Source organism: Muscardinus avellanarius (genome assembly GCF_963383645.1).
Source record: "Muscardinus avellanarius genome assembly, chromosome: 21".
NCBI classification, from domain to species: Eukaryota; Metazoa; Chordata; class Mammalia; order Rodentia; family Gliridae; genus Muscardinus; species Muscardinus avellanarius.
This window is the reverse complement of record NC_137807.1, coordinates 8,562,429-8,589,103: the sequence shown is the minus strand read 5'-3', so window position 1 is coordinate 8,589,103 and position 26,675 is coordinate 8,562,429. Positions and strand designations below refer to the sequence as shown.

Here is a 26,675-nt window from a genome sequence, read left to right as displayed (position 1 = left end):
CGAAGCCGCGCCTCTGGCCGGCCTCCCATGGGTTTGGTGTCTTGGGCTCCTGCTGGACACCCCCATCGGGTCTGAGCTGCTGGCCGCAGCATCGTTCATCCCCTTCCTAAGCCCTGGTGGCGCGCTCTCCGCGTGTGTGATGGAGGTACCTGATATGTACGCAGTATCCCACCACGGGGCCTGAGGGTAAGTCAAGGGGAGAGAAGTTACCCCGGCTCTCATACACCATAGAAGCACTTCATAGGCTTTATTATTTAAATGTAGGCAACTGAACCCAGTGAAGTCGGAGGCCTCGGAGGGATCTTTAATCTCATAGAACTGGTTTTATCTGTCATTGTTTTGCATGAGCCCAGAACTGTGGAGAAGGCAGGAAAATCCTGAGGGTCACTTGTGGGGTGCACGGATAACACGGGGTGTCTGGAGAGCGCTCGGAACCCACGCGCACGGCCCGCAGGCTCCGGGCACCCGCGTCCCTCCAGAGCTGGGCCCGGCATTGCAGGCGGTGCGCGCCCTTACTGATTCTGCGCCCTCGGCGTTCCGGGTCCTGGTGGGGACACCCACTGGGTGAGGCTTTCCTCGCCGGGGCAGCTCGCCTGGAGGCTCACCTCAGAGTCTCTACTCCACCTCAGAGTCTCTACATCTCCTTTTTAGTGACCCAGCTCCTGCCTACAAATGTGTCCTCCAAGGACGGTCGCAGGCCGCGAGCCCCTGCCTTGCACAGCTGAGTGCCCCTGCTCCGGGGAGATGCTTGGGGCGTCCGAGCTCCCGTTTCTCATACTGTCTGTCTTTGCCCCTCGGTCATAGCAGCTTGGCTTGGAAGGGAGCCAGTGTGCAAGCCAAGGTGAATTCCACCCTGACCTGCCGTGTGACCCCAGCAGTCCCGGGACCTCTGAGTCTCCCTTTGTTGAATGAGTCTGTGAAAGGCTCGGGCTAGGCCGGCCATGTCAGGAAGCTTCTGCCTTTCACGCCAGCACAAACCAATTGGCTGTGGCTGCCTGGAGTCCTGGGTTGAGGGTTTGTGAAACTGGGCTCCACAGAAAGCGGCACGGCAGTTGATTAGTGATGTCTGCCGCGGCCCCGGCGCGGCATCTTTGACAGGTGAACAGCCCAGGTGTTCACCCAGGAATGTCGGACTTTCCACCAGGAGGCTGTTTCTGTCTGCCAGCCCCTGAGCCCGGACACGCGGTCGCCCTGAGAATTGGAGGGGTGGTCGGCCTCATTTCTTCCTTCCCTGAAAACTTGGCCCACCCCGTCTCTCTCCGTACCCAGCATTTCCTCTCCTGCACCCTGGCTGGGTTCTGAAAGCGCAGAGGTGGGACGGGGCACCCTGCGTGCGCAGGTCCCCAGGGTGGCCGTGCGCACCGACTCCCCCTCTGCCGGGAGCGCTGGCTCCAGCACGGCATTCACACCTCTCCCCGCACCCCTCAGCTCCCAGCCCGCGCTCTGCCTGGGCCTGCTCGAGCTGATAATTGTGCCCCGCGCCTCCCAGCATCCCGAGCGCGGGAAGGCAGCGGGGAGCCCGGGACAGCTTGGCCGCGTCCCTGCAGCAGCAGCCTCGGGCTCCTGGAGGGGCTCAGAGTGTCCAGGGCGCGGGGTCCCAGCACGCCGGGATTTAGTGAAGACGGGACTCGTGAGTTGAGTGGATATTTACGGGGCGTTTCTAACGAGGTAGGGACCACCAGGCGCTCCAGTAAGCGGAAGCCAAGAAGGCTGGGCTGTCTTGGCGGGAGTCAGGATGTCGGTTCGCCTCGTCCAGCCCGGGGCCGAGGCGGGTCATTTGCACCGCGAAGGATGACTCGGGGATCCTGGACTGGTGGCCTGACGCCCTCTGACGCCCTCGCAGCCCGCCTGTTGTTGGTTGCTTGGTTGGTTGGTACTAGGAATGGAACCTAGAGGCTTCTTATCTCTGAGCTGTACCCCAGGCCCTTGTGACTGTTTGGAAACAGGATCTCACTAGGTTGCTGAGAGTTTCCTTACATTGGCCTCAAACCTGCCATCGTCCTATCTCAGCCTCCCGAGAACTGGGGTGCACAACCGCACCCTGGCGCCCCACCGTCTTGTAAGCCAGTGAGCCGTCTGCTGCGTGGAGCAAGAGCAGGGCGGTTGGGAGCGTGCCCGCGGGCTCTCCCGGCGCCGCCTCTGACGGGCGTGCGCCCTGGGCAAGCGCCTTCCCTCTCGGGTCCTCGCTGCAGAAACGGAAGCGCGGGAGCTGCCTCCGCCGGCCTCTGAGCTAGTACTGCGTTCTAGGACACCTCATAGAGTCCCGGGCTTCTTAGAGCACCAAGGTTTCTTGGACCGGAGCAGTGTGGAAAGAGTCCCCGAGAGAAAAACAATAATGATAAAAAACCTCTCGCATTCCTGTCCCCATGGCGACAGCGTAAATATTTTTATTATTATTTTACTTAACCGCATACAAATGTAAAACTCAGAACAAGCTGACAACTGAACGCGTGGGGTTCTTTCAAGATGATAAAAACCAAAACACATTTTCAAGTTAAATACAAACAAAATTTAAAATCAATAAAATTCAAATTAACAACATTATTTTAGGTGATGGATGATCTCGTTGTGCGGAAACTAAATTCAGATTGTGGGTTTTAATATTAGGAAGACGTAGCCTGGGGTTCAGACACAATCAGATACGATTCCACGTGGGTAATACTAATGTGGAGGGCGCCTGTCTGCGTGAGGAAGCGGCGGCGCCACCGAAGCACAGCCTTCTCGCTGGTTGAACAGTAAAAGACCCCGCGCTGCTCGGAGTCCCAGCCAGTCATCAGTTCTGCAGTGCCATCCCGGTCACTTAAAAGTTAGGTGTGCCTGAGCCGGGCGTGGTGGCACGCTTGTAATCCCTGCACTTGGGAGGCTGAGACAGGAGGATCGCACGGGTTCGAAGCCAGCCTCATCTACTCAGTGAGGCTCTCAGCAACTTAGTGAGACCCTGTTTCCAAATAAAATATTTTTTAAAAGGGGGGTCTGGGAGTATAGCCCGGAGGTAGAAAGCCTCTGGGTTCCACCCCCAGTACCACCAAAAAAAAAAAAAGTTAGGTGTGCCTGGCGTGGTGGCGCACACTTGTAATCCCCGCGCTTGGGAGGCGGAGGCAGGAGGATCGTGCAGGTTCAAAGCCAGCTGCGCTGGCTTAAGAGATCCTGTTTCCAAATAAAAGTATAAAATAGGTCTGGGAGTGTAGCCCGGACGTAGAAGGGTTTCCAGGAACCCCAGTACCACCAAAAAGAAAAAGTTAGGCGCTAGGCAGGTGGCACACACCTGTGATCCCAGCATTTGGGAGGCTGAGACAGAAGGATCGCGGTTCGAGGACAGCCTCAGGTACTTAATGGGGCCTCTGCGACTCAGTGAGAACGTGTTTCAAAATAAAGAATAAAAAATAGGGCTGAGAGTGTAGCTCGGATAGAATGCCCCTGGGTTCCATCCCCAGTACCGCAAATAAAATAAAATAAAATAAAAGTTAGGCACCAGGCGTGGTGTCGCACACCTATAATTCCGGTACTTGGGAGGCTGAGACAGGATCACGGGGTCAACAGCAACCTTATCAAAGTAGTGAGACTCAGCAACCTAGCAAGACACCGTTTCAAAATAATAAAAAGGGCTGGGGGTATGGCTGAGGTCAAATGCCCTTGGATACAATCCCCAGTATTACACACACACGCAGAAAAAGTTAGTATGGTAGTTTTATTAGAATTATCCATAAATGGACAGCCAGTTATTCTTGGAATAGAAAACAGAAAAATGCCTCCTTTCCATCCAACTGGTGTCCCTCCTCGCTGACCACAGCACCGGTTCTCCCAGCATGCCCTGGGCTCGGGGTCCCCGGTGCGGTTCCGTATTCAGACCAGCAGGGACTCAGAAGGCCAGGATGCCCGACCTCCTCCTCACTGAAGTTCAGGACAAGCACTGAAATCCCGGCCAGCTATCGCCTTAATACACATGCATGGTAACAACCGAACTGGTAACGAAGACTAGAAAACAAGTTTTTTTGTGTCTGTGATACTGGGCATGGAACCCAGGAGTTTTCTGTCTCGGCTATACTCCCAGACCAATTGAATATTTTATTTAGAAACATGTTCTCGCTAAGTTGCTGAGGCTGGCTTCGAACCTGCGCGATCCTCTTGTCTCAGCCTCCCAAGTACTGGGGATACAGGCATGCGCCACCACGCCCAGCTGAGGCTAGAAATTTTTAAAAATTTCACCACAAAAGCATCTGATCCAGCCGGGTGCGGTGGCGCGTGGCTGTGATCCCAGTACTCCGGAGGCTGAGACAGGAGGGTCGCAGGTTCGAGGCCAGCCTCAGCAACATAGCAAGATTCTCAACAACTTAGTGAGACCTTGTTTCCAAAAATAAAAAGGGGTGAGGGTGTAGGGCAGAGGCAGAATCCCCCTGGGTTCAATCCCCAGCACCCTGACACACACACACACACACACAAAAAAAAAAAAAAAAAAACAGCTGATCCTCCCAGCCCACCACCCTGTGACTACCCTCACACGCTTGCACGTACACGCTTGCACAGCTGTATCTGAGAAGCAGCGCACCCACATTACAGGAGCTTTCCTCCGAGGCCAGCTCTGCTTGAGTCCAGGTTTTAGGTCCACGGTGCTTGTCGGGTTCCGCCCACTTGGGGCTGAAAAGCTGCTGCCGGCCTGTCGGCATCGGTTCTTTTGTTTCACAGCCACCGGGGTGAAATGGCGCTTCCGGTGCGTTGAGCTTGTCCAGTCGGCCTGTTTGCCTGGGATGCTTCGTGGCGGGGGCTGCAGTAGCCATCGTAGACGCCACAGTAAGGGGTCGGTCGCTCAGTGAAGGAGGAGGCTTTGCGCTAAGTCAAACAGCAGCAGCCGGGCGCGGTGGGCACGCTTGTCATCCCCGCACTTGGGAGGCGGAGACAGGAGGATCGCGCAGGTTCGAAGCCAGCCGCACGCGCTGGCTTAGGAGACCCTGTTTCCAAATAAAAATGCAAAAATAGGTCTGGGAGTGTAGCCCGGAGGTAGAAGGGCTTCCAGGAACCCCAGTACCACAAAAAAAAAAAAAAAACAGCAGCTGGTAGCTTAGCCATGCGATTCTATAACCTGGGGGCACGGCCGCCTGGAGAACTGGACAGTGTGCCACCCACGCCCCCCGAACCCGGCAGCCGCGGGGTCCATTCGGGTCCGTGTTTCTGGTGATCTCGGTCCTCCAGCTGCCCTAGGCACCTCGGACGCTCAGCATCGGTAAATAACGAGGTAACAAAAGCCAAGCAGTTGGCGCCGGCTGGCGGCTTGGCTTTCAAGCCGTGTGCCCGGGCACCGGGGTCCGCTGGGTTTCAAAAGTGCAGGAAACAGCGACATCTGTCCAAGATAACACGAACTCTGTGTATAGACTGTTAGGTTTGGTTTTTTAGTTTGCGGTTTGTTGTCTTTTTTTGTGATTGAGCCCAGGGCATTCGACCTCCGAGCTACACCCCAGCCCTATTTTTAATTTTTATTTGGAAACAGGGTCTCGCTAGGTTGATGAGAGGCTCACCGCTTGCCGAGGCTGGCCTCGAACTCACGATCCTCCTGTCTCAGCCTCCCAACAACTGGCTTGCAAGTGTGCACCACTGCGCTGGGCTGACGTATTCACTCTGGTGGGGAGATTCCAAGGGTGCCATGAGCTGAGGAAGCCCGGGCGCCTTGGCGTGCTGCGTGGAGCAGGCCCGCGCCCCCTGCGTGACAGGAGCGGGTCCTCCTGTAATGCTGCGGCTGGAGGCTGCGCAGGCTCAGGACCCCTCGCTGCTGTCCACTCTCGGGGCTGCACAGGGCTGCGGCCAGCATCCACCGGGCTGGTTGCACCCCCGCCTGCCCTCTCTCCGCCTCTGTTCTCTCCTGAAACGAGCTTGTGACCTCCCAGCACCCATGGGTCCAGCAGGGCATGGCTCCTCCCGGGAGGTGATCCCTCGGAGCCCCCTGAGCCCCGCGTGGGCCATTAGCTCAGACACAACTCCAGCCGGGAAGACCCTCAGAGCCATCCCGAGGACCCCAGCCCTCCCCGCTGGGGCAGATGAGCCGAGCCGTGAACGGAAGACGGGCGACCCCAGACCCTGGACTTTCCTGCTGGGTTTTCTTTGTTTTGATGTCCTTCCCCCTTCCAGCTCCCTCTGGGCGCCTCATGGTTGGATTGCTCGTTATTCTACAGACACCAGGTGAAAGGATTCAGGAATGGCACGCGGGGCGTGGTGGCGCACACCTGCGACCCCAGGACTTGGAGGGCTGAGGCAGGAGGATCGCCGGGTCAAGGACAGCCTCGGCCAGCGGCAGAACTTCCATTAGTCTAGCGAGACCCTGTTTCAAAGTGAAAATGTAAAAAGCAGCTGGGGGTATAGCTCAGAAGCAGAATGCCCCTGGCTTCCACCCCAGTATCACCAAAAAAAAAAAAATCCTATGATTTCTTAAGGGTGCCGCTCTAGACGTAGAATGACTATGTGAACATACGTGCGAAGAGGGAGAGAGTGTGTGCGCGCGCGCGTGTGAGCGCATGCGCGTGTGGTGCATTCTACCTCCGAGCTCCACCCCCTGCCCTATTTCTTATTCTTTATTTTGAAACCAGGTCACACTGAGTTGCAGAGGGCCTCACTAAGTAGCTGAGGCTGTCCTCGAACCGCGATCCTCCTGTCTCATGGGATTGCAAGCGTGCGCCGCCACGCCCGGCTCTGGACACATTTTTTGATAAACAGGGATCTTCCACAAAGGGTTGAAGATGAAAGCAGAAAACTGGACGCACCACGAAATGTTCAGCAGTGGGAGGGGACGAGCTAAGTAAATTATGGGCGGAAGGCCAGAAAGACCTCTGCGGGGCTCGCAGAGAACGTCACCGAGGGGCAGTTTTTCAATCCAGCAACCGAGGGAAGAAATCGAGAATCAGAGTAGCACGGACGTCCGTGCGCAGAATCAAGATGGGCAGGAAGCTCGCTCGCCACGGCCGTCTCCCACCACGGCGTCTCCGCCGGGCGGCAGAGGCGCCTTCTGCTTCCTCTCCATCCCCGCCTGCCTGGCACACTGCCCACACCGGCGCAGCCGCTGCTTAGAAGCCAAAGAGAAGCCTTCAAAACAAGGCAGCTGCTCCTGGCTGCAGCGGGTTTCAGGAGCAGGGTCGGAGGGCCACTCCGCTCCAGACTTGAGACCCAGCTCTTTTTCTTTTTCTTTTCTTTTTCTTTTCTTTTTTTTTTTTTTTTGTGCCATACTGGGATGGAATCCAGGGGCATGTACCCCCGAGCTATGCTCCTCCAGCCCTATTTTTGATTTTTTACTTTGAAACAGGGTCTCACTTAATAGCTGAGGCTGGCTGTGAACCGCAGTCTTCCTGTGTCAGCCTCCCAAATGCTGGGATTGCACGCACGTGTCACCACACCCAGCTTGACCCAGCGCTTGTCTTCTTTTTTCTTTTTGCAATACTGGAGACTAAACCCAGGGGCATTCCACCTCCGAGCGACACCCCAGCCCTATTTTTTATTCTTTATTTTGAAACAGGGTCTCACTGAGTTGCAGAGGGCCTCGCTAAGTAGTAGCTGAGGCTGTTCGGGAACCATCATCCTCCTGTGTCAGCCTCCCGAGTGCTGGGATCACAAGCGTGCACCCCCGCGCCCGGCTTCCAGCTCTTTCTTAATGAACCTTTGGAGCGGCTCCAGGCCCTCTCCCTCTCCCTCTCTCTCTCTGGGTCCCCGCTCAGCCCAGCTCCTTACCTCTAGGCCGACGCCCTTTGAGACCTAAATTGCATTCAGTGAAGCCAGGCCAGCGCCATGCTGCTGGGTTTTGCCAGAGTTTTCTATCATGCTGAAGCTCCTTCTCTGACACTCTTTGCAGTCTTTCTCTATTATCAGGCGAAACTTTGGCTCTTGAAAAGTTCTTTTTTCTGATTCTAAAGCTAATCTCACTCCAGAGAGTTTGGGAAACGAGGGGAAAAAAAAAAGACCAGGACAGCCGGCCAACCGGCCCTGTAACTCGCCTGGCTCTGCAGCAGCCCAGGTATTAAGAGCACCCTCAGCCCGGAGCAGTAGTGCACGCCTGCAACCCCGGACTTGGGAGGCTGAGACAGGAGGATCACGGGTTCCAGAACAGCCTCAGCAACTTAGTGACCTTGTTTCAAAATTAAAAATAAAATAGGATGATAGGATGGGGGGGTGGCTCAGAGGGAGAATGCCCCTGGGTTCATTCAATCCCCAGTACCACCATAGATGATGGATAGATAGATGGGTCACCCTCTCACGGAGGAGGACACAGCTGGGAGAGGTTAAGCGACCCACCCAAGGTCTCCCCAGAGCCCGCGTTCCAGCCGCCTCCTCCTCTGGCTCGGCTGAGGCGTGCTGTGACCTCCAGGCAGCGTCTCTTACTGATGACATGCTGAGCCTTTGGTCTTCCCAGATCACTACCTAACAGGCTGTAATGGCCCAGCGCATGCAGTGCTTACCCCGAGCTGGTCCTTTCTTTAAGGAGTTAGCTGTTTAAAGAAGGATGCCAGGCGTGGTGGGCATGCTTGTAATCCCCGTGCTTGGGAGGCGGAGACAGGAGGATCGCACAGGTTCAAAGCCAGCCGTGCTGGCTTAAGAGACCCTGTTTCCAAATAAAAAATATAAAAATGGGTCTGGGAGTGTAGCCCGGAGGTAGAAGGGTTTCCAAGAACCCCAGTACTACCAAAAAAAAAAAAAAAGAAAAAAGAAGAAGGTAGAATACCCCCTGGGTTCCATCCCCACTACTGTAAATAATAAAATAATAATAATAGTAATAAAAGTGCACACTGTGAAACTGAGTGCAGTGGCACACACACCTGTGAGCCCAGGACTTGGGAGGCTGTAACAGGAGGACCACAAGTTCGAGGCCAGCCTCAACAACTTAGCAAGACCTCATTTCAGAACAAAAAATAAAATGGGCCAGGGGTGTAGCGCGGAGGCCGAATGTCCCTAGGTTTCATCCGAGGAAGGCAGGGCGGACACACCGACACAGACCTGGTTCCTCAGGACGCAGGCTGTCACACGCAAGCAGGCTAAGCATTTGCCTCACAGAAGGACGACTGAAAGGCTCTCCACAGGAACACTTGTGCCTTTTGCCCGGGTGGGCGGAGGCTCGCTGTGTCCTCAGGAGGATGGACATGTCCTCCCCTTTCACCAAGATACTCTCAGTCTCGCCTTGATGAGCAGGAAGTAGCGGGCGGGGGCGGCCTTGGCCAGCCCGGGCACCGCGGACCTGCCGCCACCTCCAGCGCCCAGCCCCCCTTCCATCCTGGGGCCCCGGGGAGATGTACGAGAGGGCTCGGCTCTCCCAGGACTTATTTGTGCTTGTCTAAACAATTTGCACTAATGTTGACTTTCCCGTTGGGAGAAATAGCCCAGGTTTTCAGAAAAGAGTTGGTTTGTCGTAAAAACAGCCCAGCAGCCCGGCTGTGGGCATGGGGGGGGGTATCCTGGGACCCCTCCCCCCACCCGCTGTCCCTTGCGGGGCTCGTGCAGCTTCTCCAGGCGGGTGGACGGACAGTATCCCCAGGGGAACGCGCAAAGATTCCACCGGCACTCAGCATCCCTCGGGGGAAGGACCCAGGCCCGCCGTCCTGACGTCCCGGGCATCCTCCTGGAGACCCTCGCGGGCACGGCCGAGCGCCGTCTATGTCGGGCAGCCGCCTCGCAGTGGCCAGAGCTGCCCTCCCGCGTCGCCCGGGAGCGGCGGGCTGCGGAGGAGGGCGGCGCATCCCGCTCCTGACACTGCCTCATTTGTATCTCATTTTCGAGTTATTATCGAGCTGCCGCTCGTGAGAGTATTTTGACAGCGGCTGTCAGCAAGGTTCAGGCGCCTGCCGTCGCCTCCGATTGGCTGAGAACACCCGTGGCAGCGCCCGGATGATGTTCGGGCCACCCCGGCCCCCCCGCCCGCCAGAGAGAGGGAGCCGGGGTGCCTGGGGAGGAAAAGAAAACAGCCAGGCAGAGGAAGGGGACCCGCCCGGCCCGGAGCCCGGGGCCATTGACAGCTTTCAAAATCCCGCTAGAGCAGGCGGCCGGGAAAGACTCGGGTTGTGTCTCCTGTTTTATTTGAGGTTCCGAGCAGTCAGGGAAGAGGGGAGGAGAGAGGATCCATCCACGCAAGCATTTAGGGTTGTCAGAGTTCATTTATTGAATTAGCGAGGTTACCAGTCCCGGGCTCCCAGCTGCCCGCCCGCCTGGCGAGCTGGAGGGAGCCGGGGCGCCGCGATTCCCGTGCCCCGTCAGCTGCGGCCTTCCCGTCCCTCTCTCCCTCTCTCTCATCTCTATTTTCCCTTCTCTGCGTAACTGAAGTGCACGGGAATGCAAGCGTCTCCTTCTTCCCCACAGGCTCATCCCCATCCATCCGGCAGGGGAGTAAATAATACCTTGTGTCCTCCGCTCTTACCTACGCAGTTTGAAGTCAGTCGTTTGTTTGGTTTGGCTTAAGTATGAAAGAGCATTGGTGACAGCGGAGGGCAGGTGCTTGGTGACGGGGGTGCAGGCCCGCTTCCCCTTTAGCCGAGGCCCGTGGGGGTGTTCCTTACGCGGAGCCCTGCAGGAGCCTGGAATCTGCATGCACCAGAAGGGGGGGGCGCACCATTCTTGTTCCCTGCACCACCATTGCGCCCCCAAGTCCCCAGTCAGCTCAGACGTCCACCCGAGGGGGCTGAATTTCCCTGGCGCTGGGTTTCAGCTGCCCCAATTAGACGCGGGACTGGATTCTCCCTCCCTGTGGGTACCAGAGAGCGGAAGAGAGCCGCAATCTCAGGACGCGTCTGTCGAGCCATAGAAGTGGTGATCAGCTGGGGCACCTCTGCTCACCAGGGGACATCCGGCAGTGTCTACAGTCCTCCTGGACTGTCACAACTTAGCGGGTGCTCCGGGCAGCAAGGGTGGGGGCCAGGGACACTGCCAACCCTCCCTTGGCAGGTGGGACGGCCGCGGTGAGGCTCCCGTTTGCGGGGAGAGGGTCATTGTGTGTGGAGGAATCATCAGAGACGCTGTGAGCCCCCCCTGTATTTCCAAATAGGGGTGCAGCCAGCCTGGGGAGAACCTGCCCTATCCCGTGCCCTTGGGCATTTCATGGGGCCGCCACCCAGTAAGAGCCAGCGATGCTCACATCATTGCGACAACCAAGAATAGTCCCCGCCGACCCCCAAAGGCCTCCGTGCAGGACGCCCGCGGGCACCACTGTCTACTCCTTTTTCCGCACGGAGGCCCCTGTGCCAGTGCTGAGCTAGGTTCCCACACATCCCTTTTACGGTTCCCCAAGGTAGACGTTTATCCCTAAGAGGCTGGGCAGGGAAGGGACGCTCGCAGAGGGGACGTCCTGGCCCGCACCTGCAGTCAGGGATGGCGGGATTAAAGCCCGGAGCGCCAGGGACCATTGCCCCGTTTCCTCCTCAGTTAAAGGGAGAACTGTTACCTCTTGAGGAAATGACATTATTATGTATCTGGGAAGAACCTAAAATCACTGAAGGGGGGCCAGCATCCTCCTGAAGCCGCACCGCACCATCCACCATTGCCTGAGTCTTAGAATGTCAGCGCAGCACTTGAGCCAGGCTCAGTTTGAGCTGAAGTCTACATTGTATCTCAAAGCAGAGGCCAATATCCTTTGCTAGCCAGGCTTGTCATCCCAGCATTCCAGAGGCTGAGACAGACAGGAGGATCCCGGTTCAAGGCCAGCTCATTGAGACCTTGTTTCAAAATAAAGAATACGAAAAATAGGGCTGGGGGTGCAGCTCAGAGGTAGAAGGCCCCTAGGTTCCATCCCCAATACTCCAAAGAGAAAAAAAAAAAAAAAATATATATATATATATATATATATATATCGCTGTTTCTCTGAGGTCGTTACTCAGGTCGTTAAACAGACAGGTGGTGAGCCACACCTCAGTCCTTTTATTTTTATTTTGGGACAGGGTCTTGCCAAGTTGCCCAGGCTGGCCTTGAACTTGCAGCCCCCTTGCCTTGGCCTCCCCAGTGGCTGGGCTTAACAGGTGTGCACCACCATTGCGCCTGGGTCTTTTCATAATTAATTACCTTCTGAGGAGCTGACGCCCAGGTTTGACTTACAGGGATCTCTGGTCCATGGAACCTCGAGGTCCCCATCAGAGGAAAGTGGGGGGTTTGTTCCACACAAGACCAGGGCAGATCTGTGGCAAAACCAAAGAAACAGGAACTGGACGTGTTAGGTCCCCAGTACTGGGGCCAGCCGGGGCACCCGGCAGGATGGCGCTGACGTGTGGTACAGCGGGAACAGAAGCGCCATAATATTACTGATGGCAGCCAGCTATTACCGAGTCAACTTTAAAAAGCCTTTTCAGGAGTCTGTGCCACATTCATCCTCTATGTGCTGTATGTAGACCACCCATAAAAGCTTAAATTGAGCGATTTGGGTGTCCTAGAAAACGGCAGAGGTTTTTCAGAGATGGCCGTGTGTAGGCCCGGGGGCGTCATGGTTCGTCCGTGTGCCCTGGTCGTCAGTCGCCGGTTAGGGTGGCAGAGCTCAGGGGAGAGGAAGGGAGAGCCACGGAGCTGGGTTTTCTCTAAACTTAAAAGTTGCAAAGAAGACTGTAAGAAATTATTTTTTAAAAGATTAGATGCTCCAATATTAACGTCCATCTTATTCTCTCTTCTCGCACATGCCGGCTTTGGGGCCATTTGAGTACAAGTCGTAATAAGTAGGGATGAAGTTGGCGCTGCTTTATCCCTAGAGACGAGTATTTTAACAACCACAGTACAGTTACCAAAACCAGATGATTTGATACAGTCCTGCCATCTAATCTCTAGACCTCATGCAAAATGTTGCCACGTGTCCAAATAATGTCTACCGCGGGGGCGAGGGGGGCGCTCACCGTAAGGGTCACTCCAGCGGGCGGGCAGCGCCCCCTCGTAATCCCAGTCCTCGGGAGGCGGGGACGGGAGGACCATAGGCTCAGGGCCAGCCTCAGCAACTTAGCGAGACCCTGTTTCAAACTAAAAATCTAAAATAGGGCTAGGGATGTATGTGGCTCAGACATAGAGTGCCCCTGGATTCAGCCCCAGCACGAGGGAGGGAGGGAGACATGGCGTCTTCACATCTCCGGTCTCCTTCACCCCTGTTGGCTTGGGAAAGCGCTGGCCGCTGGCCCTGTCCACGGTCCCAGCTGGGTTTGTGAGAAGCGTCCTGGCGAGGTGGGGGTGACGGTTCTGGGGGAAATGCCCGGCTTGACCCGGTGCTGATGAGGGCACCTGGGGTCCTTTTCCTCTGGCTTCCTGTCCGGCTCAGTCTCACGCTTTGAGCATCTTCTGGTGAAACTTGCCTGATTTATTAGGTTGATTTATTTACTCCTGGCTGGGTGCCACATGGTGACGTAGTAATTCCATCATTCTTCCTACAATTCTTGTTATTTTCTTCCTGGGAGGGACTTTCACACACACACACACACACACACACACACACACACACACACACACCATTTGGTGTGGACGCGGGTTATTTTATCCAAAGAGCTATGAACCCTATGTAATCAGCCGGGCGTGGTGGCACATGCTTGTAATCAGTTCTTGGGAGGTTGAGACAGGAGGAGCTCCGGTTTGAGGTTGGCCTCAGCCACTTAGCAAGACGCTCAGCCACTCAGACCCTGTTTCCAAATAAAAAGAGCTAGGGGTAGAAGCCGGGCGTGGTGGGCACACTTGTAATCCAGCACTGGGGAGGCTGAGACAGGAGGATCGCGGTTCACAGCCAGCCTCAGCTGCTTAGTGAGGCCCTCTGTAACTCAGTGAGACCCTGTTTCAAAAGAAAAAAGAAAATAGGGCCGGGGTGCAGCTTGGAGGTAGAATGCCCCTGGGCTCCATCCCCAGTACCACACAAAAAACAAAATTATAATTACCATTGATTTTACTGCGCATCTCGCAGCCTGGTCAGCGGGAACCCCTTGGAGGTGGATTTTGTCTTGGGCCACGCCCCATCATTGTTTTTTTTTAAGCACCTTCTTAGTTAAGCTTAGTCTAAGAAGATTCCAGAATCCTCTTTGGCTGCCCCGGCCCTGGCGGCCGCCCCTCCTCCGAGGACTTGGGCTCTTCTCGGCCACCGAGCTCTAGGCCAGGTTCCAGGCGGCCAGCTCTGAGCAGCTGTTGGAGAAGAGAGTCAGGCCCTCAGTGGCCTCGGCCCTGTCCAGTACAGGACGGTGGGGTGTCGCTCTCTACCCCAAGGAGCTTGGGAGCGCACTGGGGACCAGCCCTGCGCTGGGACCTCCCCGCTGCAGGCTGCCCAGTGCACCCCACAAGGGGCTCGCAGGGAACAGTAGCCACCAGGGCGGTGACCGGCCAGCGGGGGCCGGGGGGGGTCCTAGGGCGGATGCCCGGGTAAAGGGCCTGGCTCACAGGAGCCAAAGTCCGCAATACCACCCAAGGACGCACCGGGGCGGTCCAGGACTTGCAGTCGGAGATCACTGAGTAAAAGTAAGGGGGCGGCGGAAGTGTCCAGGGCAGCCCTGGGTAAGTTTGTTTTCTGCAGAGGACAGTGGCCCTTATGTGTGGGAATCCGTGGGCCCGGCCACTGAGGGCCGCCACGGAGCAGTCAAGACATACGGTCCACGTGCTGTCCGGACAGGCGCATGGCCCGGCTGCCACCCAGCCCAGAGGCTTTGCCTCTGCGCCACGCATAGCTGGGACCCCCCCCGCCCCGTCCCCAAGAGCTGGCGTATGTTGCATCCGCGTTTTGAATACGGGGTTTTCTCCAGTCTGTAGAAGGAACTCTCCGATTCAGAAGACGGGGCTCGGGGCCACATCCACTCTCCACATCCTTCCAGAGCGGAGAAGGCAGCGTCCCCTCGCCTAACCTGGCCTCAGTTTTATCTTCCTGCAGGGCCGGAGGGAGAGGGAGGGCCCGCGGGCTCTCACAGGCGGTGCTGGAAGGAGGGGCGCGCTAGGCTCTGGGTGGAACGAGAGACAGCGGAATCCACATCCCTGCCGCCGTTCTCATTTGCTCGTCTCCCTCCCACAAAAGTAGATAAGTCGGGCATTGCCACCCGGGTCCTGGGAAGAAATGTCCTCAGCCTTGTCTCTCCAGCCGGGGCCTCCTCCGGCTTCGGGAGCTTAGATTACTTTTTGGAGTGGGGACGGCAAGCTGCACGGCCCTCGCCCTCGCCCTCCCTTCCCATGACAGATCGTTAAATTATTCCGAGGGAGCTGAGCTCTGCGGCTAAATTACCACGACGGCCGTATCATGGCAACTGTACCTGCGTCGGCTTCTGTCGGCTCTGAGCCGCAGCAGCCGCTGCCGAGGAACTTGCTCGAGAGAAGTCGTTATCGGGGCTGGGTGGGGATCCCGGGGCCCCTCCTGTCCCCGCAGCCCGACTGGGGCGCACTTGGGCGTGCGGCCAAGCACGTTGCGAGGCGCCGGGTGCTTAGTGGGCTTTGGGGTGCTTCGGTGGACAAGCTGAAAGCTCGCGGCAGGCATTCACAGAGCTGGTTGGCGGAGTGTTTTTAGGAAGAGGGGGCAGAGGCCCTTCTTTCTGAGTTCCTGATTCAGTCATTTCTCAAATTACCAAGCACAGGAGGAGCCACCTCCTCCAGGAGGATCCCAGCTAGGTACGAATTCACATCGCCGCACTCAGGCTTTCAGTGGGTGGAACTCCTTATGGGTGTGGACGGGATGCAGGGCCCGCCACCTCAGGCTTCGGTACAGCAAATAAAAACACAGGACAGGGCCAGGCATGGTGTGCGCACCTGTCACCCCACTCCTTGGAGGCTGAGACGGGAGGGTCGCAGGTTCAAGGCCAGCCTCAGCAACTTAGCAAGGCCCTGTTTCTAAATAAATAGGGCTGAGGGTGTAGCTCAGAGGTAGAATGCCCCTGCGATCAGTCCCCAGTACCACAAAAAACAGATTCGAGACAGGTTAATTTTTTTTTAGTTTGGACAAACCAGCCCTCCCTAATCAGTTGACAACCCCCCCCCCCGCCCCCCAGTATGTGGCCCACGAGTACCTGATTAAGGAAAACATGGCCAGGACTGAGGAGGGAGACGCCTGGGTGTGGGCAGGCCATCGGGACGTAGTGTGGTGGTTGCGTGAGGACCGCGCGGAGCCTCAGGTGCCGTGGGGCCGGTTCAGGACTGGCCGGACTTTGTATCATGAGCTAGTGAGTAGATGCTTTTAGCTCTGTGGCCACTCGTCTCCGTCACAGACTCTGCCCTTGCGATTCAAAGCAACACAGTCAAAGGGAGGCTGGCAGTGAGACGAAATGTACCAGCTGGGCGCGGTGACACACGCCTGGAGTCATGGTGCTTGGGAGGCTGAGACAGGAGGATCGCGGGTTTGAGGCCAGCCTTAGCAACAGAGTGAGACCCTGTTTCATAACAAAAAAATCAGGCTGAGGGTATAGATCGGAGGAATGTCCCTGGGTTCAATTTCTAGTGCCAACAAAAAAAAGTTACGACCTGAGACATTGAGCAGGTCAGACTCAGCCCATGGGCTGTGATTTCCCTGTTCTGAAGGAACCATTTCCTTTTTCTTGTTTTCAACAAGAGTTGCTATCCCTGGGCTGAGGTTTTTAGAGAACAGAGCTGGGCCTCGCTCAGCCAAGCCTTCCCATTGCTCCCTGCGCCAGTCAGGATGGACAGGGCACGCTGTTGTAACAAGAGCGCCGGCCGGCCTGTCCCGGGGTCGGTGGTGGGCTCTGCTCCGTGTGACCACCAGGGGGCCCCAGGCACCAGGGCGTGGGGAGGAGAGCGATGGAGCCTGGAGGCTGTGACCCTGAGGCCTCTCACCTGGCTCCGCCCACCCGCTGGCTCCGCCCACCTGCCGGGGCCAGGAGGATGGGCCCCTGACAATGGGAGAGGACGACTCAGCCAAGGTAACAGCCAGAAACAAGCAGTTCCAGCCAGATGGGAAGCCCGGTCTCAAGTGAAATCACACCCACAATTCCCAAGTTCAGGCCAGGCCACCCCAGGCCCTTGGCACCTTGCAGGCAGGCAGGCAAGCGCCTCCCCTCGAGCACCCGCAAAGCAGGCTTCAGGTCCTGGCCCAGCCCCCGTCCCTGCACCAAAGACCAGGAGGGGGCGCCGCGACCGCCTCGGGCACGGCCCCTGCATTCCCTCATTCAGATCGCTCGTGCATCCATGCCTTCATGCACCTGCCTGGCGTCTCGAGTGTCCACTGCACCAGCTCCCTGCAGAGCACAGCGGATGTGTGATCCCACGTCCAGCCACCGCCTGGCTCAGCGGGGCCCCGTCGCACAGGTGGGCAGAGTGCAGACGGGAGGCCACAGAGGCCGTCCTCTTCCTGGGCCTCTGCACGCCCCAGCTCTCCCTGGACGCTGCAAACCTGCAAACGGGGCGGCCCGGGGAGCGCCTCCCCACAGGGCGTCGCAAACACCACATCTGGCCAGAGCGGCTGCTTCACGGGGCTGAATCCAGCCAGAGAACGAGTCTGATTTTAATTCTCTTGGTCCCACCTCACATGGGTGTGAAAATCTATTTCCCCACTCCTTGCCACCAGTCCCCAAGGCCGCTGGCACCGTAGACCTGCTGGGACGGTGGCCAGCCAGGCCCCAGGCGGGTGGAGGTGGGGGACACGGCAGGCCCCTGCTCGCCATCCTTTCTGTCCCTGATTGGGTCATCTATCGGGGAAAGCACGCGCAGCTGCGCCGCACAGCGCCGCGCCTCCCTGGCTGTCCCGTTGCGTGAGCTGACCCCGACTCTCACCACCTCCCGCAGCCCCCTGGGCCCCGCCCGCCCTGACCCATGCCCGCGGCCGCCCTGGGCAGAGGTAGAGCCACCGAGGGGCCGTCCAACCCTGAACGCCCCTTCCCCTCGCATCACTGAATGTGTCCCGCGCTGGTGTGTTCGGCTTAAACAAACGGCCCATCTTGCAAATCCATCTCAACCTCTCCTTGCCGGCCGGCCTTCCCGAGCTCAGTTGTTTTATTGTTGTTTTCTTTCCCAGACTTTTAAAAATAATATTTTTCCCAGGCGAGGGGGTGCTGCCCTCCTCCCCTGCGCGCTGGTGACATGAATCACCGGGGCTCCAGCTCCTGGGTGCCCTGGGGTGAGGGGAGGCAGAGGCAGAGGCCTCGCATGGCGCGCCTTCTGCGGAGGCGGCCGGGCCCTCGTCCCTGGCAGGCAGCGGGCCTGGTGTTCTTGGGGAGCTCAGGTGTCTAGCCTGCCCGGTTCTCCCAGGCACAGCCCAGGCTGCGCCCCATTGGACAGGACAAGTGACCGCCTCTGAGCTGCGACATGCCCGTCCCGGGACTTCCCACCACGACGCAGCCGTGAGCTGCATAGATGGCCACTCGGGACCCATGCCAGGGGCCGGGGAGTGTCCGAAGGGGCTTTTGGCCCCGTGGGTGCTCGGAAGCATATCCCCAGTGGCTTCAGGGGATGCCTTGGGGACGCCCAGGTCTCGGGGAGTCGACTCCAAGTCTGTGTGCATCCCCCCCCAGCCCCTTCTCCGCCTCCTCTGTCATCTACCCGGGTGACTGGCAGGCCAAGAAGTGAGTTCAAGGGCCGAAGCCAGTTACGGTGCCCAGAATGGACAGAACTCCACGTCACACAGACCCGGCCTCATGGCAGAGCCCGGGGTGCCGCGTGCCGCGTGCCGCATGGCAGCCACCATCAAACGCAGGCCCTGCCGCCTGCTCCAGGGATGAGGACCGGATCATGAGAGGGGCCAGAGGACAGAAAGTGGGAAAAGACCAGCACCCGTTAACAACGCCCCGGTCGCCCTCAACAGCAGGCAGGTGTTTTTGTTGCCGAGCCCTGCGGGTGCAAGGCGCCGTCCTGTGGCCCGGGTGCTGGCCAGCCCTGGCCCAGCTGGGGAGGTGGAGACAAGACCTAAGGGGGGCGGGAGGGAGAGAGCATCAGGTGGCAGGGCCCCGCTCCCCTCCTCCTCCGGCACCTGCCCTCCGTGCTCCCGGGTCGGGAGATGGAGAGCGTCGGAAGGTTCTTCCCTTAGACTGAGGCGCTAGGACGGGCCACGGCTGGCTTGGGAGCAGCGTGTGGAGGCTGACTCGCAGTAACCCTGGCCTATCTGGATTCCTGACACGTGGTCCTCATTTAAGGTTTTGAGCATCAAAACAAATCCCAAAGCAGCAAAAATGATAGCGCCTTTTCTGCGCCGTTTGTGGAGTGGGCACTGAGTGCCGCGGCCTGGCCGCCCGGGCCTGGAGGCGTGGGCCGGGCAGCGGCATCCTCCACTGGGCGCCGCGGGCGCTCCCCCTGCGTGACAGGGGCCCTCGGGATCAGGAGTTTAGTCCGTGTCGGGCGTCTGGGTTTGCAGGCGATATGGCGGCTCTGGAGGCCAGGAGCTCACCCTGAGCCGCCCTAAGAGCAGCAGGCATGGGACGTGGCCAGAGCGCAGCGAGCGAGTTGGGCCCCGTCGTCACCACAGCCGGTGACATCCCGTGTTTTTGTAGTTTCTGGAATCATCAGGGAGAGATGGGGGCCTGGTGGAGATCATACAGAAAGCAAGCTATGTAGCACAGTAATTCCACGACTGGTTTTAAGCTAAGAAAGAGAACGGGTTTTTTCCTTTCCTTTCTTTCTCTCCACTTTGGGCCTTCCTCCTTTCAGACATTTCCTCCACCAAGGACGACACCCCCAAGGGCGTTAGATTGGTCCCGATGTCCACCTCTGGCCGGCCACGTTCTTGTAACGATTTCATTAGCCTGAATTATCTACTTTATTTTCTGTAATGGGATTAGCTGTACTCGAGGCAGCTGAGGACCAGAGAGGGTGAGAGCGAGGCTGCGGACCGTGGCCCGGGCAGGAGGGCGCATCTCCAGTCCGCGCTGCGTAAGGCCGAGGGGAGGCCGGGCGGGCGCCTCCCGGGGTCACGTCCTCCAGTTGTCTGCAGCTAGCAGGACGCGTGCACGAGACCAAGAACCGCGTCTCTTTCCCAAGTGCCAAGAGTCACGACGTCGCACCTGGCCCTGCCGGGCGCGGGTCCCTCTGTTACCCCTCGCTGGACACTGGGGGTCGGCCGGAGGGTCCTGGCCCTGCCCGCAGCTTCCCAGCCTTCCCTGCGGCATCGGGAGGTAACACTGTCTCAGCATGGTGAGGGGCGCTGGTGACAGCGGCCACCACGGTCTCAGATCCACAGTCGCCAGGACCCGTGGCCTCGTTGGCCTCGTGTGACGAGGTGACCAAACGGATCAGCCGACCCTCCTGACTGGGGAGTTTGGGTGCTGCTGTGACTCGGCCCCTGACCGTGAGGACCAGGTTCCTGCCAGCGCTGTCAGCTGGACGCCCGGCAAGGTCCATCCGCCCCTCTCGTTCAGGGCATCAGGTGAGCGCAGGGGCCTTTGGAGTTAGTGAGCCCCGGCTCAGCACCTCAGTGCGACTCGGCAGATCCCCTAAGCCTGGGCCTCGGTTTCCCCGTGCATAAAAAGGGCCCTCAGAGCTGCACAGGACGTGCTTCCCCAAGAAGCACCTGTTGGCAAAGTCAGTTAGGAGAGCCCTTACACTTTATCTCACACTGTGAATGTTTCCGATTTTTAACTGTTTAATCATCGAAGACGCATGTGGGCAGTAAAACAGCAATATATGTACGTCTTATTTATAAATAAAAAGTGCACCTCTATCGGAGATGCCTCGAAAGCTACTGTACTAAGGATGTGCGCCAAGCCAAGAGATTAGAAAAATCGAAAGCCGCCGGCTCAAACCCAGCCGCGCAGGCGCAAGCGTGCCCGCCCACCGTCCTCACCGGGCGCACAGAGCTCGGGGCCTGCGCAGTTTGCTCCGGAAGTGCTTCTGGGTGCATTCGGGACCCGTGTGCCTGAGAGGCAAGTCTCCTTACAGTGTCTACTGCGCTTCAAGGGCAGGTCTGAGTCGGGTGTGGTGGCGCGTGTCTATAAATAGCACTTGGGAGGCTGAGACAAGAGGATCGCACGCTCAAGGCCAGCCTCAGCAAAGCTGTGAGACTCCCAGAAACCACAGGTCATAGGGACGGGGCTCCTCATTCCAGAAGTAGAATGGCCCCATAGGACCAAATAGGAATGGAACGCAGACAGGGAGGTGGCACATGGCATCTGTCCTGTTTGGTGACACCATGTTTAAAATGTCATCACCTTGCCGGGCGTGGTGGCGCACGCCTGTCATCCCAGCATTTGGGAGGCAGAGACGAGGATCACGGTTTGCGACCAGCCTCGGGTACTTAGGCCCTCTGCAACTCAGTGAGACCGTTTCAAAAATAAAGAATAAGCCCGGCGTGGTGGCGCACGCTTGTAATCCCAGCATTTGGGAGGCAGAGACAGGAGGATGACACAGGTTCAAAGCCAGCCTCGGCTACTTAGCTAACCCTAACCCTTTGCAGCCCAGTAGGACCCCGTTTCAAAATAAAGAATAAAAGATAGGGCTGGAGATGTTGCTTAGAGGTAGAATGACCATGGGTTCCACCCCCAGGACCACAAGAAAAAATAAAGAATAAAGCATAGGGCTGGGAGTGTAGCTCAGAGGTAGAATGCCCCTGGGTTCCATCCCAGTACCGCAGAAAGAAAAAAGAAAGAGAAAGGTGAGGCTGGGGATACAGGAGTGAGACTGCGGCGCCGACGGTTCCCAGGTGATGCTCAGGCTGCCGGTCCAGGGACCGCGAGGAGCTGGAGAGCGTGATGCGGGCTGGGCTGCGGGCCTCCGCCCCACCCTCCGCCCCACCCCAGCTCTTGGTTCAGCGCCTCATCCCTCTGGCCCTCGGAGTCCTTTCTGGTACCAGGAATTGAACCCAGAGGCATTCTACCTCTGAGCTGCATCCCAGCCCTTTTATTATTATTATTATTATTATTTTGTTTTGAAACAGGGTCTCACTTAGGTGGCTGACAGTCTCGCTAAATTGCCGCGGCTGGCCTCGAACCTGCCATCCTCCTGTCTCAGCCTCCCAAACCCTGGGATTACAGGCGTGCCCGCCACACCTGGCTGTCTCTTCCTCTTGATTATCAACCCAGCCTGGACCTGCCGTGCCCAAGGCTCAACCAGGCCCCCTCCACAGGCCGCTCAGGAGAGTCTGTCTGGAACAGGACCCCGGCTCAGAAGCAGAGATAGCACTTAGCTGCTCCTCCTGGGCTTTCTCATCTAGAAAACGAGAGGGTCGCGCTTGCCCGGCGAGGACCCGTGCAAGGCGGCTGAGAAAAGCTAAAGGCCGTCGTGGGCGCCTCTTTCCTGGCTTGCTCAGAAGCCAGGCTATTTTTGAGCCTCCAAGAGGCAAAACTGAGAGGCTGACGACGAGCCGGTAGCCTTTCTGCACCCGCTCTCACCAGGATGAGCAGCTGGTAATTGGAGACATTCAACCTAAAAGGCACCTTTTCAGCAGAGCAAGCGCGGAACAACGAGGGGGCTGGCGGGGCGCGCTGCGGCTCCCTCCGGAGGCTGTCTCTGCGGCTCGGACTCCCTGAAGCCACAGGAGGGAGGCCAGCCCGCCGCAGGCCAAGACGCCCGCGCACGTCTGCACAGGGGGCACACATCTCGCCTTTCCTATGATCAGGTCACTGTCTGGCACAGCCGCCCGGCACCAGGCCCGCAGTGCACGCTCTAGAGGGCCCCTTTCTTGCTGAGATTTATTCACTGCAATTGAAGGCGTAAACATGGGTGCTTGAAAACACTGGGCGTGGTGGCGCACGCTTGCAATCCCAGCATTTGGGAGGCTGAGACTGTGAAGCCTGGCATGGTTCCACATGCCTGTAATCCCAATGCTAGGGAGGCTGAGTCAGGAGGATCGCAAATTTGAGGCTAGCCCCGGCAACATGGTGAGACTCAGCAACCTAGAGAGACCTTATTTGGAAATTAAAATAGGGCTGGGGATGTAGCTCGGAGGTAGAATGGCCCTGGCCTCAATCCCCCAGCAGAGAAGACTGTGAGACTGGGCGCCGGCAAGGCACTGCCAGCTTACCATGTCGGTTCCCTGGCGGAGCTGCCTGTTCACCATGTGCCCTCTAGGGCGGGGCAGGAAGTGACGGGCACCGTCAGGAGCTCGAGACCTGGCAGGCTGCCGTGAGCGGCTCTTCCCGGGTCCTCTTGTGTGTCTGAGAAAGCGCAGGGCTTGCAGATCGGCTGAGGGCCTGGGCACCAGGCTGGCTCGTCACCCACCGCCGCCTCCCAGGCTGGGTGCGCACGCTGGGCCTCCGGCTCAGTGTTCGTAGGCAAGGCCACCGTCCAGGGGGGTCTGTTAGGGAGTAAAAGCACAGGCTTGTGGGGGCCACGAGCAAGTCCCTCGCCCCTCGTGGGAGGCAGCGACTCCCCGCTCGGGGCCTGCTGAATTCACATCCATGGCACCCACGCTGCAGCCCGCGGGGCGGGGCGGGGCGGCCTTAGGGAGTTGGTGACCGTGGCGTACTTGACGGGCTTTTCAATGCCTCTCCTACCTCTCGAAAGAGCCGAAGCCAGCAATTCTTTCTTAGCATAAAACTCCCCCTGCGTGCTGTTCGCACCGACCCTGACTCCCCCAGGTAGCAGCACACGGTCTCAGCAGTGCCGTGAGCGCCCGGGGAGGAGACGCCCAGCTAGCGTGCCCTCCTCGCTCTGGGCTTCTGGCGCTCCCCGCAGATCCTAAGACAGATGAAAGGACTTAGGTCCCGGGAGTGGGGTTCCTCGGGGCGCACCCCTTGGTGCCAGTGTGCGCAGGGGCCGCGCCTGTCTCCAAGCCCGAGCGCCAAGCCCCAGAACCAGGCACCAGAGAGCCGCTGGGCAGCGGCCACGGTCAGCCTCTCCAAGGGTCCTCTCCGGCCCTCGCCCTTCCTCCTCCTTCCTGAGCCCAACTCTCCTCTTGGGGAGGAGAGACAGGACGGTCCGTCCTCCTGGGTGCCTGACTGTGCAGGGTGGGCCAGGGGCTTGCAGGGAAGAAGCCCCGCCCACTGCCCGCTGGGCGCGCACACCTTGAGCAGACAGAGGCCCACAGGCGCAGACTTGTTTACCAGGCTGGGCATGATCGGCTGCCCCCCACCGCTCCCCCATGCCTCGAAAGAAAATAAAACGTGACCACCATCTCCGGTTGTCAACGCCCAAGGACCACCACCAATCACGTGTCCCGGTGTGGTGGGGGGGCGGGGCCGCGCCCGGGGCGGGGCAGGAATTGGAGAACTCTAAGAGAGAGAGGTGCGGATTGGTTGCCGAGGGGGGCGTGGCTCCGAGCCCGGTGTGCCCTCTCTATTCACAGCCTCTGATACAGTAATTGCTATTTTGCGGTTTCTATTATCTCCACAGCGGGGGGGTACCTGGCTCCCTCCCCAGTGCGGGGAGGCGCCCTGGGTGCCCCGCGGTGCCCTCCCTCCTGGTCCCTGGCACCCTAGCCCGCCTCCCCCCCGCTGGCCTCGCCCAGAGGCAGGCTTGGTGCAGAACCTCCTTCAAAGGCTGCTCTTGAAGCGTCTGGGCCCTGGCCTCAGATAAGAGCCCTCATAATGGCTGCTATTTACGTATCGCTTATCTCCCGGGAGCTAAAGGTACTACATCGATTTTCTCCCCCAACCTTTTTTTTTCTCCCTCTCTCTCCTTTTAATTCCCTTTCAATATCTCTCTGCGATCGTTAGCCCTGGCCTTATGTGATCCCACACACGGTTACACAAGCGCCCGAGGCCAGTGCCAGCCCGGCCCCGCCTGCCTCTCCAGCCCTGGGTGTTCTCATCTGTGAACCAGAGGTGGAGCCGCTCTTGTCTCTGGTTGTTACTGTGCCTGGGAGTGATGGATCTCGCAGACTGGGTCTTGGTGGACTCTTGTGGGTTGCTGGAGCAATGGCAGCACCAGTGGCGTCCTGAAGCCTAGGCCGTACCTTTCAGGAACTGTGTCCACGGCCAGCCCGGCGCGTGGCTGCCCGAGAGCCCTGGTGGCCCCGCGCGTGGCCCTCCGTCACGGCTCCAGGCTGAGCGCTCCGGTGCCCCCTCCACGGGCACTGGCTCCTCCCACCTCTCCTCGCCGGCTCCTCTCTGCACCTTTTAATTATCTATCTTGCCTTTCTCCAGACCCCAGCTGCTTACCATGCACAGAGCGTCCTCAGCTTGTGGCACGTTACAGAGGGGGAATTAACCTCAACAGGCGCGCACACGCACACACGCTGGCTCGTCCTGGGCGGAGGTCGTTGAGAGCATCCTAGGACGGATGGCGGCCCCCGTGAGCAGAAGTAGGGGGCCGTGCACAGCTGGCTGGAACGAGGCTCGCCTCTATCACCAACCGGGGGGGCCTGCACAGGGCTTCCCTGGCCACCCCACACGTGCCCGCCTGCCCCCTGGCCTGGCCAAGCCTGGTGGGGGAAAGACACCCCGGCCCCAGAGTGCACCAGCCCCCTCCCGGGACCGAGCGGGGCGAAACACGGTGTGGCCGCGTGCGAGCCTGGAGCCGCCTTCGAGCCGCCGTTCAGCAGCAGCGGGAGCCTCTGCCGCCTCCCTGACATCCTCGTCTGTGACTTGGGGCAGCGAGCCCGTTGGGGTTGGCATGTGTGCTGCTATCTGCGCTCCCCTCGGGGCCCGCGCCTTTGCTCTCTGAGGGTGGGCGCGACTTACCAGTGGTCTCGGCAAGGCCCCCCTTCGCCGGTCTGTCCACGTGGAATCGTCTCCAGGTCCCCTTGCAGGGCCGGGGCACCGGGCTCGAGGCCGAGGCGCCATCCTCCTGTGCAAGAGACATGGCGTCTGCTGCCGCTGCGCTGAGTCCCAGGCCCCGGGGAAGGCGGCGGAGGAAGCCGGTGCTCGTCCAGCAGAGTGCAGTGAGCCCCAACATTGTAGGGTGGCATCTGACCCACCTCGGGGACATCAGGAGAGGCTGCTTGGAGCTCTGCAGAGAAGCCATTGTGGCGGGGGTGGAGAGACCAGCACCCCAAAGGCAGGGCGTGACCGTCCAGATGGAGCGCGGGCTCTGGCCTCCTGGTCGTCTATGATTGTCCCCAAGGTCCCAGTGGTTTCCTGTAAAACTTGGAGCCAAAGGACCGTTTATCCGAAGGAGGCTGCGTGACAACCTGTCCGTCTGTCCCGCCCTCCTGCCCCTGCCGTCCTAGCAGAGAGGCAAGGGGGCTTGGATAGAGGACCAAGACGGAGTCTGTCAAGAGGCGTGCCGGCCGCTAGGTGGCAGAAGAAAGCAGGGTTTGCAGGCTCCCTCGTCCCACCTGCTGGCCTCGGTCTCCAGCCCCAGCCCCCTCCCCGGGCTGGGAGCCTCCTCACAGCCACAGACCGCCAGGGCTCCTCTCCGGCCGGCTCCTGTCCCCAGGAGGCTGGCCTTGTCGCTGGTGCCAGTCCGGAGGAGGTGCTGGGAGGGGGAGCAGAGCTGCCCAGGAGCACACGGAGGAGACGTGCAGATTCATTTTGAGGATTCATAATGCCACATTTACTCACCGTCCTGCTTCAGAAATTGGACTGGCAGATGCCTGGTCATGCTGTCGGGGCCGCGGGTTAACGCCTCTGATTTAGCTTATACCGTTTCGCGAGAGCTTACGGCCCTTACTGCGTTCCTCCCCGATCGCTCTTTGGCCCCGAAGCATCCTAGACCATCGCGCGGGCTTGTGTGTGTGTATGTGTGTGTGTGCACCCAGGCGGCCGCAAGTGTGCGGAGATTTTCAAATAAAGTAATACCTCTCTTCAGACGCCGTGCACATTAAATATTTATCGGCAGCCATTTGTGCGTGTATATTTGATAAATGGACACCAGGAAGGGGTCTGGGGTGGGGGGTGAGTCAGGAAAGCCAGAGAGGCCCTGAGAAAGCCCAGGCCCTTTGTCCTCGAGTGTCTGGAAGGCTTAGCAAGCTGGAGCGGACGGAGCAG

At 58.7% G+C, this 26,675-nt stretch overlaps 1 protein-coding gene across 2 annotated transcripts in view; it reads left to right on the top strand.

Annotated features, from left to right (window-relative positions):
- The window catches only part of RBM19 (RNA binding motif protein 19), a gene marked incomplete at both ends in the record, with an annotated part of 98,766 nt that overhangs the window by 47,171 nt on the left and 24,920 nt on the right, over nt 1–26,675 (top strand). The gene's annotated exons all lie outside the window — the stretch shown is intronic.